Source organism: Passer domesticus, chromosome 1 (genome assembly GCF_036417665.1).
Source record: "Passer domesticus isolate bPasDom1 chromosome 1, bPasDom1.hap1, whole genome shotgun sequence".
In the NCBI taxonomy this organism is placed as follows: Eukaryota; Metazoa; Chordata; class Aves; order Passeriformes; family Passeridae; genus Passer; species Passer domesticus.
The window spans coordinates 138,735,055-138,752,006 of NC_087474.1; positions in this window are offsets into that span (position 1 = coordinate 138,735,055).

Sequence of the window (16,952 nt, forward strand, 5' to 3'; positions counted from 1 at the left end):
GAGTCCCTGTTGTTTCACATAGCTCCGTGTAGGACAATGTGACTTTTCCCAGCTTGTACCATTTCGTGCTCTTCTGTGTGCAACCCCAGTTCAGGCTCCCCAGATTTTCTGCCTGATGCCTCTTTTCCAACAGGCAGAACAGTGCCTGCTCAGCTCAGGACCAGGTCAAACTGTCCTCTGTCAGGTTAACCCTGCATTGAGTGTCACTTCCTTTGAGTGTCACACATTAAACAGGATGCTTCCAGCTCCCTATTACAAATGTCTTCAAGACACAAGTTCTCTCAGTGAAGATGATCAGAAAAAGATGGAAGAGGAAGTTTACAATAAGGAGTGAAGAAAGAAATTACAATTGTCAGATCTGAAGTTACTTTTTCTCACAGTCATTTTAATACACTAACACAGTGGCATGTTGAGGCTCACGAAGTTACACCACCACACTTTGCATTAACACAACTAAGAGCCATCAGCCACTGTCTTCTCTGCAGCAGTGTTTGATCTGGGAGGGTCAGTCCTTCAGGAGATGCTCATGTTACCTGCTGGCAGCAGGAGCTGAGGGAGGCAGTCCTATGATCACATCATGTCTTAAGATCACACCCTTGGGCTGACTGCCCAAATGATCCTTAAACAATGTGTAGGATGACTCAAGTGATACAATCCTGTGGAAATCTCAAGCATATCTTCAGGGTAAGAGTGTTCTCCAGCAGCCTCCGCAGAAAGCATGGGTGCCAGTCCTTCTCCCAGGCTAATCCAACAAGATTGTCCCAGTTCTTTCCCACAATCTGCATGGACACTGAGGCCAACACCTCTTCAGCAGGTCACCACCGTTATCAGGCTTCCTTTATCTATGGGGATGGACTACACCATCTCAGTTAGTGATTTGGGAAAGCTGTGAGACCACAAAGCACCTTCTCGAGGGATGCTATCCTAAGAAAGGCTCCATCAACAAAAGGAAGAGCCAGGTCTCAGCCAGGTTCAGGACACCTATGCTGGTCTGGAAGGCAGTAGGTAGGCAGGCCTGGAGGTCACACAGAAGGCTAATAACCTTGTCTGTTACTTCCCGCTATCTGTAGCCAGCCAGAGTGGATGAAGTTGTTGATTAAACCAGTTCTTGCAGAGCTGACATAAAGCAAACAACCCAGCTGAGAGCTCATTACCTGTAAAAGAGGATGAAGGGTGGAAAGTGCTGGCCACAGGTGGTGGTGTGCAGCCCAGGCTCCAGGGCTTGGCCAAGGAGAGCCTAGCACTGAACCAGAGCCTTGCTCAGTTCCCTGATGAGCTCTGGGAGGAGAAGGAGAGGAACAATGTCTGAGGTCTCTCCCAGAGTGTCCAAGACCCAGACCAACATGCCACCATGAGCCTCCACTGGGAGTTTAGTTGAGGAGGAGGTTGGAAATGTAGTGCAGCAACAGACCTTCACTGATGACAGGTATATTGACTGTGCATTTGTGATCTTCTGTCTTCATCTGACTTTTATACTCACTCTCTCTTGCTTGCAATCTCTCAGTAAAGCCAACCTTTGTTAGAGTAGGAATATAAACACTTATTTTTATGCATATAAATTCAAGGCCAAATCATGCAGCCATAAAACTGGAGACAACCAGGACATACCATGACAAGCAAAGAGATGGGACTCCCACTCAACTCCACTGGCCCCTGAGAGGTCTAACCAAGGGGAAGCCACCCTGCCAGCCACCCTGAGACATGCCCCAGCACAGCAGCAGCAGCATCAGTGATCAGTAAATTTTTAGCTTCTATATTTTTCAGATCCTGTACTGCATTAGCATCTAACTCTGAACTCCATATAGAATGTTAGTAAGCTCTCTTCACATTTTGGTCAGACAAAAAAAATCCTTCCAAGCCTGAGAACCAAGGTCACCCTCACCCTGAGGTCAGCCTCAGGCCCCAAAAAGTATAAACAAAAGTGAATTGGGGAGGAGCAAACTGGGGAATATGACTTCATTACCTGAAGCTGCAATTGGACAATTAACCCCTGATATGCAAACAGACCAAGCTTATATCTGTATGAAAAACTCGTGGCCATCATCCCCTTTGGGTGTAGTCTGCAAGGCTTTTGCACTGCCCAAGGCCTTTAATAAGGCCTATTGAAGGCCTTCAATAAATACCTACTTTAACTCTGTCTAGCCTCTGTTGTAGGCAGCCATTCCAAGGCATCATCAGCCCCAAGGTGACTGGGCTCAGTGTCCTCAGCCCCGTGTGCCTGACTCCTGAGTGTGGACAGCAGGAGCAGTGCTTCACCTCCAAACTTCAGAGCACAATCACCACTAGGGTTTGAGGGTCTTTCTCAGGGAACCACTAACAGATTCCTCCAAGTGAAAAACAGCTGCAGCAACGCAAACCAGGGGCAGATCAGCCACTCAGGTGCTGCAGCAGCACCTCCACAGCCTGTCACCCACACCGAGTTCCCAGGCAGCACGTCAGGGGCAGCCCTGGCTAATTACTGGTGACATCCATGTTTAACAGGGGTCAAGCCCTGGCCCTGTCTTTCTCAAAACAGGCTTAATAATTATTAACTTCAGGCTGGATGAGGAAAAAGCAATTGTTAACTAATAACCTTGATTTCCTAGCACACACAAACCATGGGGGTTTTTTTAAAACATTGGTTCTGCTTGACTTTCTATTTGCCTGGGAAATACTGATCTGATGCTTTACCCCCTTCCTGCAGTTTTATACCAAAGGAAGGACAGAAAATCTGGTGTGATGAATCAACAACACAAAGTGAACTCACAGATGTGCCCGAGTCAGTGGATATGTGGCCGGACTGACAGAACCAGGACTTCCTTTCTTCTTACCTTATGAATTAATTTGCCTTCATGTCAGCTCACTTGTAACTAAACTGACTTCTTTTCATCCTATTTTTTAATGATGCACTCTGCAGCACTTCGTATAGCCTGAGGTGCTCAAATGGCATGTAAGTGGATATTGCCCTGCAAGCTGCACTCTGCCATACAATTGCTATCGTCTCTTAAGTCTTAAAAGCCTGGGCATGATGTGAATTACAGGCTTTTCTTCTCCATGTGGGGCTCACAGCTTATAGTCCTAAATTACATTTTGTCAGCCTGTTGTCAAAGCAAGATAGAAGACCATTAAAAATAAGCTGCAGTTATGTAAGTGTTCATGAGTGTCTAAATATTAATGTCAGGATTTTGCATAATGGCAATGCTCTAAATAATCCTTTTTAGCCTTTGTAGTTTAATCTTTGTTCATATTTTATCCATTAGTTACCTCTAAATAGCATGGTTCTTTTGATAAGTAAGAGGCTGTGAATAACATTTACTGAAATTTCAACATTCTTGTCTTTCACTGCCACAATCAGAAATGACTCTGTTCCTGGGGCCGCTCAGTGTTTCGTATTTTAATTGCAAATGAACTACACAACCTGCAGAAGTTTAAACAAAACCCAAACAGAAACCAAAATAAATTTTTTAAAAAGCATACATTCCAGTGCCCATCTCCTGCTTCTACCATCTGCAGAGCTATTTGAAATCTCTATGAGCACTTAATTCACGCCACTTTTCTACACAATGTTACTTACCGACTTCCAAAGCTTACCAATAAAATACTGCTTCCATGACAAGGTGATGAGATTAAATGATAAAAGGCAGGAATTGAAAGTTTCACATTGTGGCTAACTAGCTGCCAGCGTCCCCATCTGATTTGCTGTGTCAGTGAATTGCTGGCCTTAACTGGAGGCCCCAACAGTGGGCCCCATGGATGCTGTAGCATGCAGCTGTGGAAAAGGAGGGTTTAATTTATTTTATGTGATCTTGATATGGTACAATCCTACCCTACCAGGGCTTTCATCTAGAAGAAAAACCCAAAGACCAATACCTGGATGCACTAGGTGTAATGTACTGTGAGCATGGTTTTGGTCAGGGAAAAATAAATTCTATAAATACCCTAGCAATGCCTTTCTCAACAAATGCAATGAGAATCTCATTGCTTCAGTATTTTGTAAACAGACAACTATGTCAGCTGGTTATAAAGTTTTGAAATTTGTTTCCAAAATGCTCCGTAATTCTTTTGTTGATTTATGTTTCACTTATCTAAATAAATATAACCAAGAAAGAGGGATTGAAAAACTGCAAGAGGTCTTCCAGCAGGAGAACTGTTACCATTTAACTCACTCCATTACCATTGTTTAGGGCCATAGACTTTCTTGTGTCCCTCCACTGTCAAAGGAATGCCACACATATAGCTGAGAAAAAAAGTTAAGGAATTCTTCACCATTAGATTTGTGGACAAGGTTATTTTCTAGGTTGAGACTGTCTCATGTCTGAAGATCCTACTCTGCAAGCTTTGCCATTGTGGTTGGGCTCTAAGAAAGGTCTGACCTGGGTACAGGCTGTTGAGAAAGCACTAAACACTGGTGCTGAATGATTCATGGTATCACACTGGAGCCTGTTGCAGAAATAGCTACTGATAGCAGAGAGCATCCCAAACTCTGGCCTACAGAGCAGATTCTACAGTGTGAATCACTTGGGAGTGATTCTCTCTCCTTATTTCCAGATGCTAAATTACTTAAAATGTTGCTAAAAATATGACTATTGCCTAATATTACCCTTATAAGTAGTCTTTTTGCAATGTCATCCTGCAAGATGTATGGGGAAATTCTCCCACCCATGTGACAAATATATTTGATAACTCTTCAGAATCTAAATATTCCACTGAAGGCATTCACTTTCCCTATTTTAAGCCCCTTCTTCCTACTTTGGTCAAAGGGAAGTGAGCATTAGATCATCAATGAGGGGAAAAGGAGCCCTAACCTGCACTTTTTGTTAGCTCTGGAATCTGCTGATGTAGGGAGGACTTGCAGGAAGGATGCACTTCCAAGATTTACTTTTCCACAGCCTCAAAATCCTGGGGCAGTGGAGCTGCTCAGCCCTCAGCATGAAGAGCTGTGGAGCAGTGAGAGGGGCACAGCACAGGGCAGTGCTGCCCAGACCCCAAATGTCTGGGACGACTGTCACCCTTTTTTGGGAATACCCATGGGGAATAGCTGGTTTTATCTTATATCAGAGCTTCTGTTCACCATAATGACTCATAAATTCTCATTTGTATTATCCAGGCTCTCTAGAACACTCCAGTGTCCTGAACAAAAGCGGAAATAATTAGGTACCACTGCAGTGGCTAAATATTATTTGATTCTGAACATCAACTTTAAGGAAATTGACAATAAAAATTCAGCTCTCTAACCTCTTTTGACAAGAATTTTGGACTGCTAACAGAGTACTAAACAAGACAGCATTAAGAGATTCTACACAATAATGGGTAACACTAAACATTTCCTCAAACTTTGCAGAAGGATTGCAAAATTGTATATTTTTACAGTAGATGCTTACATACTGTTTGTACATATGGTATTTGCACAAGATTAATATTTTTTTCTGGTTTTGCATCCACACATGTCCCTGTACAAATGTGGATGTGTATGCAGACACATGAGGTCAGCTGGTAAAAGCAATCTACATTTTTAGTATATTTTTTTAATATCCTGGGTACAATGAAATTTTCTTATGGACATTTTGACAGTATTTGGACCACTGTTCATGCCTACAAAAATTCCATGGAAGTTGATGATGAGCAATAAAAGAAATGTGTCTTTGCAGCAGAATGGCATTGTTTTCTGTCTGCTGTTCTCGCCTCTTCTCTTTAAAATACTTCAGCCATCTAATGCAGGATCAGAAATGACACTGTGTCACTTAAATTGCCAATTGCATAAAACAAGTCCTGAAGAGTGAGTGGCTAAACAAAAAAAAAACACCAAAAACCAAAACACACACACAAAAAAAAAAAAAAAACCCAAAACCAAAAAACCCCAAAAACCAAAACAACAATAACAAAAAACAAACAAACAAACAAACAAAAACCAAAAAAAAAACCCAAAAAAAACCAAAACCAATCAAACAAAAAAAACCCACAAACCCAACCAAACAAAAAAATTGTGTGGTTGTGTTTGTGCACAACCCATATTCTACAAATCATGTGTTCAAGCAGTTCAATGTCTGCTTACAAACAACAAGCACCTCTGCAGAAATGAGTAGGGGCTCACAACCAACCATCATCCAGGACAAAGGATTCACACACCCCCACAACCTATACTTTACTATCACAGAAAATTGGAATGCAATACCTAGGAAATACTTCTAGAGGAGTCTGCAGAGACCTTTCTGTGCTGCCTAATGTTTTGAACAGGGTGAGGTTTTTGCAACCATTTCCTATGAAGCTCTGATGTCACCCTGATGTGCTGCTGCCTTGGGGAGGAAGGCTCTGGGAGAGGGGATGGCCAGACACCATGCTGTCCAATACAGCTGGAAGTGGAGGAGGGATGATGCCCACTCCATGCTTTTGGATGTTTCCAGCACTGTGTAGGATGTTTTACTGGGAAATGCTGGCAAAAGATACCTGGAGACCTTTGCAGGAGGCACAGGGAGGGATGGAGAGAGAGGAGGGATGCAGGGAGAGGTGCAGTGGTGTGGGCAGGGGAGCAAGAGCCCAAGCAAGGGCTGAGGCACTGTACCCATACCCCAGGCCAAGGAAACTCCTCCCTTCCTTACCCCATGTCTTACACAGGCCCTGCAGAAAGCATACATGAAGACACATGGAGTAGTTCCTATTTTAAGCAGCTGCTGCATGTGTGCCAGAAATAGGCTTTTAGTTCTTTTCTGGCTTCCAGTTCATGTAAACGAAATACAATGAAAGAATTGCTGAGCAAAGGAAGAACTGGAGAGAGACGCAGAGGTCTGGGAGACTGTAAAAAATGAATGGCATCCCTGCCCTGCTACCCAGCAAGAACCACTGGATGGTGTCACTGGGATTCTACCAAGTACAATCACTGACCAGGCATCACATAGTTTCCATCTCTCTAAGCAAAAAAAAAAAAAAAAAAAAAAAAAAAGAAAAAAAAATTTAAAAAAAATGCTATTTTCTCTTTTAAATCCTTGGAAACTCTGCTAGAATAAACTCTCTAATCCTGTTTGAACAAGTGTGATTTTATATTCTCAGTGTTTGCTTTGTGTTGCATTACAAACTCCCATAGCCACTCACTTGAAAAAATGCTTGTGGCTCAAATACATTGAATAGTCAAAACCAAACACTGTTTACTCGTCTGATTGAATTAAAAGCATTCTATTTAAAGTGTTTACAAAATCTTCTACATGTAATAGGGATTCACTGCAAAGCCAGAACAGCGCTTTTATGACTTTTAGAAATCGTTGCCGAGGAATCAGGGTAATTTGATTATGTTAGCAAGACTGTTTAAAAATTCAGGAAATTGGGACTCTGTTCAGTAAATGAAAATAGGTTGTAGGAAAGAGATAGTCGGGCATTAAACGCTACAAGACGTTCTGCTGTAAATTGCCAGATGTTCCCATTCGGTGAACTGAACATAGTGAAACGTTTTGATTGAGGATTGCAGCATGCAGTACAGAGTCATCAAACCTCCCTCAGGCAACGGGATGAAACTCCTCATACCCTGCTGGAATTATTCAGTGCAATAAGTTCCTGTAAACTCTCAGCTCAGTCCATGGAAGTGGTTCACACAATCAACTCAGGTCACATGTTTAGAGTTTGCTGCTTTGCATCTTATCGTCCTATGCATATGCTTGACAATAGGTATTGGATCTGGACATCTGCTTCTCATTCAAAGTCTGCCCGTGTGCATGAGCCATTTAAAATTAAAATTCCTGTGAAGTAAGTCCTGAGGAATTTGAGTTTGTATTGGATTTTTCACACTTGGGGTACATAAAACTGCAGTGGATATCCATCAGCTGGTAGCAGCCATACAGCAATGTTGCATAGGTAATTTTCAGGCACAGCAACTCCAGTGGCTCTGGATGGCTCTTTCATTTTGTTTAATGGTCAAAAGGAATTTTGGTGACATTGCTGAGGTTACACATTCACTCTTCTGTTTTTTAAGTAATGCCACAAGATTGATCCTTGACCTGGAGGGCGACACAGAGGCGACCTCCACCTCTGACCCCCCTTCCTCCAAAGAACCCGGCTGGGTGATGGGCAGAGCAGCAGCCTGCCAGCCCTGGGCTGCTCTGCCAGTGCCACCCTCAAGAACAGGACTGCCTGTGATTCTGAAGAAAATTTTACCACTTGCCTGTGTTTCAGTTTTAGTAGCAGGTATACTGAGACACCCCCCTGGCTGTTTGGCAAAGATGTATCACTGGAGGAACAACAGGGGGATTTTGTGCAATAGGCACAGCTCAAGAAGATACCAATACACTGAACCCACTGTGATTTTGGCCCCATTTCCTGCTGAGATAATTACAGAGCTTCTGAAATTGCTCTGCTCCAGTGTGGTGTCTGAGGGGCAGCACCAAGGCAGAGGAGTGTCCAGCAGGAGAGGTGCAGTGGTTCAGCTGCTCTCTTGAACCTTTCCTCATGCTCTGGTTCTGGTACCAGAGGACAAGTGACGACTATTTGAGCTGGATCAACACTGAAATCCAGAAACCACTAAAAAAGGTCATTTTTCCCTGAAATAGCTGTGGCCAGCCCGGCTCTCCCTTGAACCCTTCTTGCTGGTGTCAATTTCCATGGGAGGCTGAACATTTCCCTCCCCTCAGGTGTACAGTTTTGGATCAGATACAGATCTCCAGGAAAACAGTTTCCCTTAAGTCAGCATGCCAGCACTTGTGCCTTCCCCATGTTCACCAAGGTGTAGCAGGCATTTCTGCCTCCATGTGATGCTCGCCCACTCTTCATAATCAGTTTCTACCTCTTAATCCATCACTTTTGTAAAATTTACTGTCAAGCTGATACAGATACGAACCTCCACCCAACACGTCATAACAATGAAAATCCCTACACTATTTATACCTCCCAAGGGTTTTTCTTGAAGCACTTTTATCAGCAGCAAATTTGGGATCAATTTCAGATTTACATTAAAGGCATACCCCCATCTCTTGCATTGTCACTAATTGGTACAGCTTTCTAATAATTTTCAGAGACCAGGTCAAGACTAGAAAAATGGGGCTTATGTAGTATGTAAACTTCAACAATTTCACCACGAAGCTGTATCACAATGAGGTTACTTTTCTTCATTTCCTTTTGTTGCTGCTGTGACCATAAACTCCAGCACTGCTGGGAGAGGAGTGCGGGCAGGGCAGGCAGCTCAGCAGAGCAGGCTGCAGAGAAGAGCAGGAGGCCCAGTGTCCACGGCTGTGCCCACACTGTGCTGCACCACGGACCATGCAAACACCTGCGAATTACACAGGCGTCAAAATGCAGCAAGAACTTGCAAAAACAAGTTTTGCAAGCATGTTGGCATCACAGAGAGCTGGGGGTGCAGGAGGCTGCCCTTGGATGTTGACATGAGGAAAAGCATCCTTGTGAGGCATTTGTGGAGTTCAGCCACACTCTAGCCTGCCATTGACACAGCCATTCAGCAGGTTTGGGGGTCTCCTCAGAGAGAAAGGACCCACAGTATCATGTTTGGAGAAAAACTCCCTCAGGGGCTTGCCTGTCCTCATCAAGTCAGGTGGAGGAACTGAGTCCACCCCGTCTTCCTGCTTTCCTATCAAAATCCAACATTGATCCTGGCAGTAGCTCTTTTTGTGCAAATCTCTTCAGCTGCCAGTACCTGAGCAGGGTTGAAATCAAGCTAAATGTGCTCATTCAGCTTCATCTTCCCCAGGCAGGGCTGCCTGCAGAGGTGGGAGCCATGCCCCATTGCTGCCCATTGCCCACTCAGCACTTCACAAAGCCCTGGGAGGGTGCTGATTCCGTGGTGCTCCGTGGGCACAGTGATATGCACACAGCTTCTCATGGGTGAGACACCAGAACACCAGGAGACAGCAAATTGAATTTAGCCTCTTAATAGCATTTATTTAGATTTGCTTTAGTAATGGGCAAGAATAAGGGCCTAAGAGCCCAGGAGACTATAATCCTTTTAGACACTCAAGCTCCTGAGCAGAGTGAGGTGAACCTTCCAATGTCATGTAAAAGACTTGAGAGACTCAGAACCACAGGAAATGCAGGGAATCCTGTTGCCTCTGAATGAGGCAGCAGATGATGGGTGGCTCAGAGGTGTTTTCCTCTCCTGTTTTTTGCTACTGCTGGGCAGAAGAACAGGGGTCATAAACACAAACTGAACTGGCATGAAAATTAACTTTCTAATATCTATAACAAGCTGTCTCTCTTTTCCAGAAATTTTGTGAGAAACATGAGAGATTTTGCTAAATCTGCACCTTGACTATTAAGGCCTGAAGACGCAATGCTCTAAGCTGCTGAAAAAGTATCAAATTCTTCAGCAAGGGATTTATCAAAACATTTAAGTGTACTCTTCATAATGTGAAGTGGAACTAGTATCCTTGATAACACACTTTCTTACCAAGTTAAATAAGAATGTAGGACTTTTGAAACAAATCAACTCTTGGAGTCTACTACTGTCACTGTGCTTTTTCATCTCAGGAAATTTCTGGGGACTATAACTGGTGAAGATTTATTTCATTGTGTACTTCTGAAGAAAAATCCATGTTAGAAAACAAGGGCTTGAGCTGTGGCAGATGGTGCTTTTCTGAAGAAGAAATTAGTGTTTAATAAGGACTGTAATAGTGCAAACCAGATGTTCATCTCACATTTTATCTTTGAAAGGATTTGGGAGGATGCCATATAGATACATATGTGCATCACAGATCTTGAAAAAATACACAGCTGGATCTCCAGGGGCTCATTAAGGGAGGAGTAACTTTTTGTGTCATCGCACTCCACCGAAAAACCAAGGTCTGTTTAAACTATGACTAAAGATCTCTTAGGAATCCCCTTTCACCTCTCACATGGACAGAACAGCAGTCCAGAAGAGTAAGGGTAGCAGCAAGTTGGTTCACCAAGGAAAATGGTGACTCTAGTTTCATTAAGTACTTTGGAAAATAATAATTAATTAAGAAAAGAAGATTCATCAAGAAATGCTACTCTTACTGGGCTTTGTCTAGCTCTCCACTGGGATGCAGATGTGACTTCCTAGCCATTCATACCGTGACTTACAACAAAACAAAAGCTGCAGACACATTGCTCCTGCTACATGACAGCCTCTCAGCCTTCAGTGCGCTGTCCCTGTTTCTTCCTGGGCAGTGGAGAAGTGTTCTCCCTCCTTCTCCTTCCACCTGCAGCTGAGCTGAAGGCTCAGGCTCATGGTGGGTGCTCCTGGTGGAGCAGAGGCTTGAGGTCAGAGCTCCCAGCCTGGTGCTGAGGTCTTGCTGTCACTCCCCTGCCTGGGCCATGGACACCTTCCCACAGTGACACGTGGCCTCAGCTGCCCGTGGGCAGCACAAGGGTGCCTGTACTTCCCCATGGGTACCAGCCCCTCCTGCCACACATCCCCAGGGCTGGCCAGTGTGAGAGTGCCTTCACTGGCAGTGCTGTAGAAGATTATTACCTTGGCCTTGCTTCCCTTTTGCACTTAAGAGTAAACAAGGACTTGCTTCAAACCACGATTCTCTGCCTTACTACCTTCACTTAGCAAAACCACACATTGCTGGAGAAAATCAGCCATGGATGGATAAATGTCTACCCACCTGGGAAAAAATCCAATTAAAAATGCAGGTGGCCAATGCTCCAGCTGCAGTGCAGCTCTGCAGCTCCTCCCAGTGCTGGGAGCAGCATCCTGGGACAGACAGAGGCAGCCATGCACTCTCCATAAAGAATTACTCCTTTGCTTGTGCTGCAGGCCTGGCTCCTGGCTCCTTGCAGGGTGGGCAAGGTGGGGTGCCCTTGCATAGGACAAAATTTCAGGGATTTTATCCTATGTCAGGGGCCTGGCAGCACCCATGGCTGCTGACCTGGGAGTGAGAGGAGCTGGGAGCCCTGCAGGAAGAGGCTGCTTTTCCAGCAGTGGCTGCTGACCTGCTTTAGTCTTACTACTGCAGCAGCTAGAGTTGTTCTTTATTCCCAATTTTTAAACAAGGATTTTATTATAGCACTGAAATAATGACCAAGAGGCTGAGAATTTTAGCTGGCTCTGCTATTATTACAGGTCTCTTTCCTGCAAGCCAACAGAGAGAACAAGTGGGTACATGCTCCATTTGTTGAGGAAGCACCTCTGATTTCATGCTGCCCCTCTTTTTCACATTTCTGCAAGCCTGCCTCAGCACACAAACAAATTCAGAAAGCAAGGATTCTCAGGTTATGTGAGGCACATTGGAGAAGCACACAGAAATAGATCTTACCTGAGACTCCACAGTGGATATAATTACCAGAATATTTTTTTCTGGGAATGGCATTTGTACTTCTGCATATTGCTGGGGCATTCAATGCCATGGTTGTTTTTCCAGTCAGAGTTCAAGGTTCAAAGTTCATACTACATGAAGAAGTTTGCAATATGTATTGGATAAACAAAAAATTACATTAATTAATAGGTGTTTAATTAAGAGGATGAGATACATCTTGCACCCTTAAATTGTTTTATAACTGGTTTAGATAAATTCCTTTGCAATTAGTAATTTGTAAGTCAATTAAATATGTCTGCACAGAGGACCTGGTTGACATAAAAGGCAAGAAGGATTCTCAGACTGCTTGTACTTTCATTCCAGTTCAAGGTCTCCTCGCAGCGGGGCCAGACACTATCCTGTAAACAATAGGGTTATCTTTTCCAGCTTATTGTTTTCTTATGACTCAGATACAAAACTGAGCTACTGTCACTCAGTCCTGGAGGAAATGCTTTAGTTTAAAATGCACCCACCAGAGTTCATGCTTAGTTGTCTCACCTTGCAATTAAAGCAGGTGAGGAGTGAAATGATTACTGACGTCTTTAGGAGCTCAGCTGATGCAAGGTTAGTTACTTAACTCAGTTATCTGCTAGACTCCTTGAACTAAAATAAAGGTTATTCTCACTGACAGCATCTTTTGTGTGTGCAAAAGCACAGGAGGGCTCATTAAGGACTTTATTCTTTGAAATTCTTAGGAGTTGCACCAAAACCCTGCTTCCTGAGTTAGGATTTAGTGAATTTAAAATGTTGTTCACTACAGAAAACAAGAAAGAAAGAAAAATCATAAGTGTCACCAGCTAATATTAGTGAAGAATTTGAAAGGCAAATATGTTTGCTTTTTGTCAATGTGAAGATATTTGCAAGTTTTTCCAGTTTCCTGGGGTCCTACAGAAGGACAAGCAAATCCTACTTCTGTAAGTAGTTCTGTAAGTTCCTGTCAAGCAAATCCTACTTCTGCAAAGAATTTCTTAAGAACAATAGAGTGAAAGCATCTGTGATCTCAGAAGTGTGGTTTACTTTAGAGAGACCACACCAGTATTCACAGCCCTCCAGCACGGGCTGGGAACATGGGCTCACTTCTGACCAAGTCACAGCTGGCATTACACCTGAAAATCAGCAGCATCCTCTACCTCTGTAAGTCTCTAAGGCTTTGAAAGGACAAAATTATTCTCCTTCTTTGTGCCTATTGCTGTTAACATGGGAAAGTCATACCAAATTTCAGCTAACTGGTTGGAACTGTAGAAACATCCCCATGTGCTCGTTCATCCCAGATGTGGATGTCCATTATCCCTGTTCTTCATTCATGAAACATCTAAACCTTGTAAAGTGAACCTTGTGGGACAGAAGCAATGATCTTCCTTGTGCCTAAAGTGCTGTAGCTGTTGTAGCATTTCAGGCAATGTCTAAGCAGATAATTTGAATAGCATGTGTGTTTTGATTCTCTTGGCTGCAGAAGAGCTTTTCTTCATCTTTGTTCTGGATCCTGTCCTGAAGGATTCCAACACTATGCAGTGTCCACTGCAACTCCACATGCTGGCAGAGCCTGCCACTGCAAGCCAGTGTACAGAGGAAGGCACTCACAGAGCAGTCCCAACAACACATGTGGGAATATTCAAGGGACTTCTGTTGCTCATATGGGTTGCCATTAACAAACATGAATCTTTACCATAAAGTTTATGACTGTGCCTACTATCCCATGTAAAGAAAGAGGGGAAAGAAGAAAGCACCCACTGCCTTTTCAAGGTGATAATTCCCACTCCAATGCACATTAGTCTTTTTTCTCCCTACTGCCTTCATCCTTCTCCCTCCCTCCTATCCTCCCATTTCCTTCCACCACTACAAAGCCCTGCAAAGATCAAAGTCATCATTGACCATGAGTTTCCACAATGTTTCTGCTTCAACACTGGCTGGGAGCCAGCTGGCATGTGTTGAAAACCATCATCAGAATCTGTTTAATTACTGTTCCCAATGCAGTGTTTAACAAAACACTGGAACGGACACAGCTCCAGCAAGCTGATGCCCAGTGATGAGACACTGCAGCAGCACAGCCATGACTTTGATGTTTGCTGTTTTAATTCTTTCTTATTTCATACTATTAATCTACTTTTTGGCCTATTTTGAAAAGATACCTTTGCAAGAATGAAAAAGGGTATCTCTAAAATTTTCCTCAATTTAGTGTAAGTTTCCTGTTAAAATAGGTTACATGTAGATTTGAATTGAAAATACATCACTCACAAAAAAAGACACTCTTTCTACTATGTCTCCTCGATCTGTGACCTGTTGTTGGAGAAGAACACTTTCCTGGCTGGCCTTGGAGCTGCATGTTAATGTGATGATTGGCTGCTCCAGACAGTGCTTGTAATTCATCCACTTGTTAAATTAAGCCCATTGTGGCTGCATCTAAGCCTTTTCCTGACCTTTGATATATGTCAACTTCTGGTCCTTCCCAGAAGCACTAGGTGGTTTCTCTGGCTCACACCTTCTCTGGGACCTACCCTGACCCATGCCCACGTGGTTTTGCTGCCTCAGGAAATCACAGACAATAGGGGCCAGGTCAGCCACTCTCCACATAGACAGTGGCTACCTTCACTGAAGGACCTCATGCTGTACATCTCTAGCCAGTGGCACACATTTCCCTTCCCACCATGGTCTCAAACACCTGCAGTCAGCCAGCCTGGCCACATGCTGCCTCAGTGAGCAACACTGTCTGTCACCAGGGTGCTCACAGCTACCACTGCCATTGCAACAGCACAACCAAAACCTCCACCCTCTTCAAACTGGGCAGCTGGACACTCTTCAGGTCAGTCTCTGCATTGTGTCTAAGACTTTGCACCTCCAGGGACTCTGCCTGTGAGCCTCTGTGATTACACCCACTGGGTCAGACTGGATCTCCATGAGCATCTGCACTATTGCCCAGAATTATACCACAGGATTGACAGCTGCACTGCTCTAAACCATGGAAATTCAAAGATTAGTCTGAACTATCTGGTAGCGGGAGAGCATCCATCCCAGAGTGCAAGGAAAAAGTGACACTTTCATTGTGCCACTCAAGATGGAAATTATGTCTGTGAGGCAGCAGCACCATTCACTGAGAGACATAATCAGAGCAGTTTCTGGCTGATGCACAGGTCATCTCTCTTTTAAGGAGTGAAATTGTGTTCTCATGACCACTTTGACAATGGCTATATACCTGTTATGCTTCTTGTCACCCAAAAATTTGAACTGCAGGACTGGATGGCAATGACAAGGCAATGACAAGGCAAGTCCTGCAGCTAAGGACAGTGCTGTCCTGGCAGACATGGCCCTCAGCTGAGGACACTGCTGTCCTGGCAGACACATCTTCCCGTGAGCCAGAGAACCACTCCTGCTGCTCTGCAGTGGGCAGCCTCTTTGGCAGCTCAAGGGACTGTGAATAATCCTTTTGAGCTCCTGCCACCAGTCCCAAAGTGTGATCACTACATAATGACGCCAATGGCAGAGTGTGAACCTTCTGCTTTGAGAGGTTGGGTTTGAACAATAGTGACAAGAAAGAGCTGGATGTAAGGGACATTCAAAGGCTCCTCCACACAGATCTCATGACAGGAAAGTAATCACCCCATCGGATCCCAGGACAGTGTTGCACACAGGTCATATATTCTGGACATATTACCATGGTATCTTCACCTTTCCCTGTCTCATGTGACAAGTACATCTTGTCCTGCTTTGCTTGTTGCATCACACAGCCAGATGTGGAACTCAACCCTGAGAAGCCTCACTCCCAGCATCTTGCCATAGGGCTTTTGTCCATGCCTGGAGCAAATAGACTGGGGAAGAATGTGCCTTCCAGACAACCATGATGTTGGACTGAGAACCTCAGCATCCAGGGGCTGCCAGCAGGACACAGCACACGTGGTGGCCGAGGCTCACAGCACTGTGCCCTGTGACATGGTCATTTCCATAACTCCTCTGCTGCTCCTTCTTGTAAACTAATATGCTTCATCTCCTACATGGTGGATTTAATCGAGGGTTAACTGCTCAGGGCTTTTGCTTAAAAAGACATCACAATCTTCAAACCCTTGGTCACCCTATCTCAGCAATTAGGGTCTGAAAAACAATCTGGGGATTATCCTGAGGATGAGCATAAAATCTTGCCCTTGGAGAGATCAAATGAAAATTTTACCATAGATTTTATCATATCCCTGGAGGTGGGATTTTCCCCAGAGATTTCTTGTGCCTTAACTGGGTGTTCAGTTAGAAAGACCGCACATGGTGTTTAATTTTTCTGCTTCCAAGATTTGTTTGACCTAAGATGAGAGCTATGAGTGGAGGGGAGGAAGGGGAGACAGGCTGGGCAGGAAACACAGTCCAGTGAACTTCTACAAACCTTAAACAACTGCAGTTGGCTGGCATTCAGTATGTGAGATGGACCAAGGTTCAGGGTGATTTATTTTATCTGGAATTGTTTCATGTCTCTGGATGTAATGTGTGGGGTTGGCTCCCGCTCCAAAAGCAAGTGGTCTTCTGAAGAAGGCTTTCAAGACGATCTTTCATTTATCTGTAGTGCAGCATTTGCCTTCTCCACATTCACAAATTTGGAACTAATTCCCTGTATGACATAGCATTTAATAAGTTTGTCTCCTGAATTCTGCAAAGCGTTTCAAATACTTTGATGGCATTTTCTTTTTAGCAATTAATATCTTATCAGTGAGTTTTCAGAGAACAATGGCCTGATTCTCCCCCAAT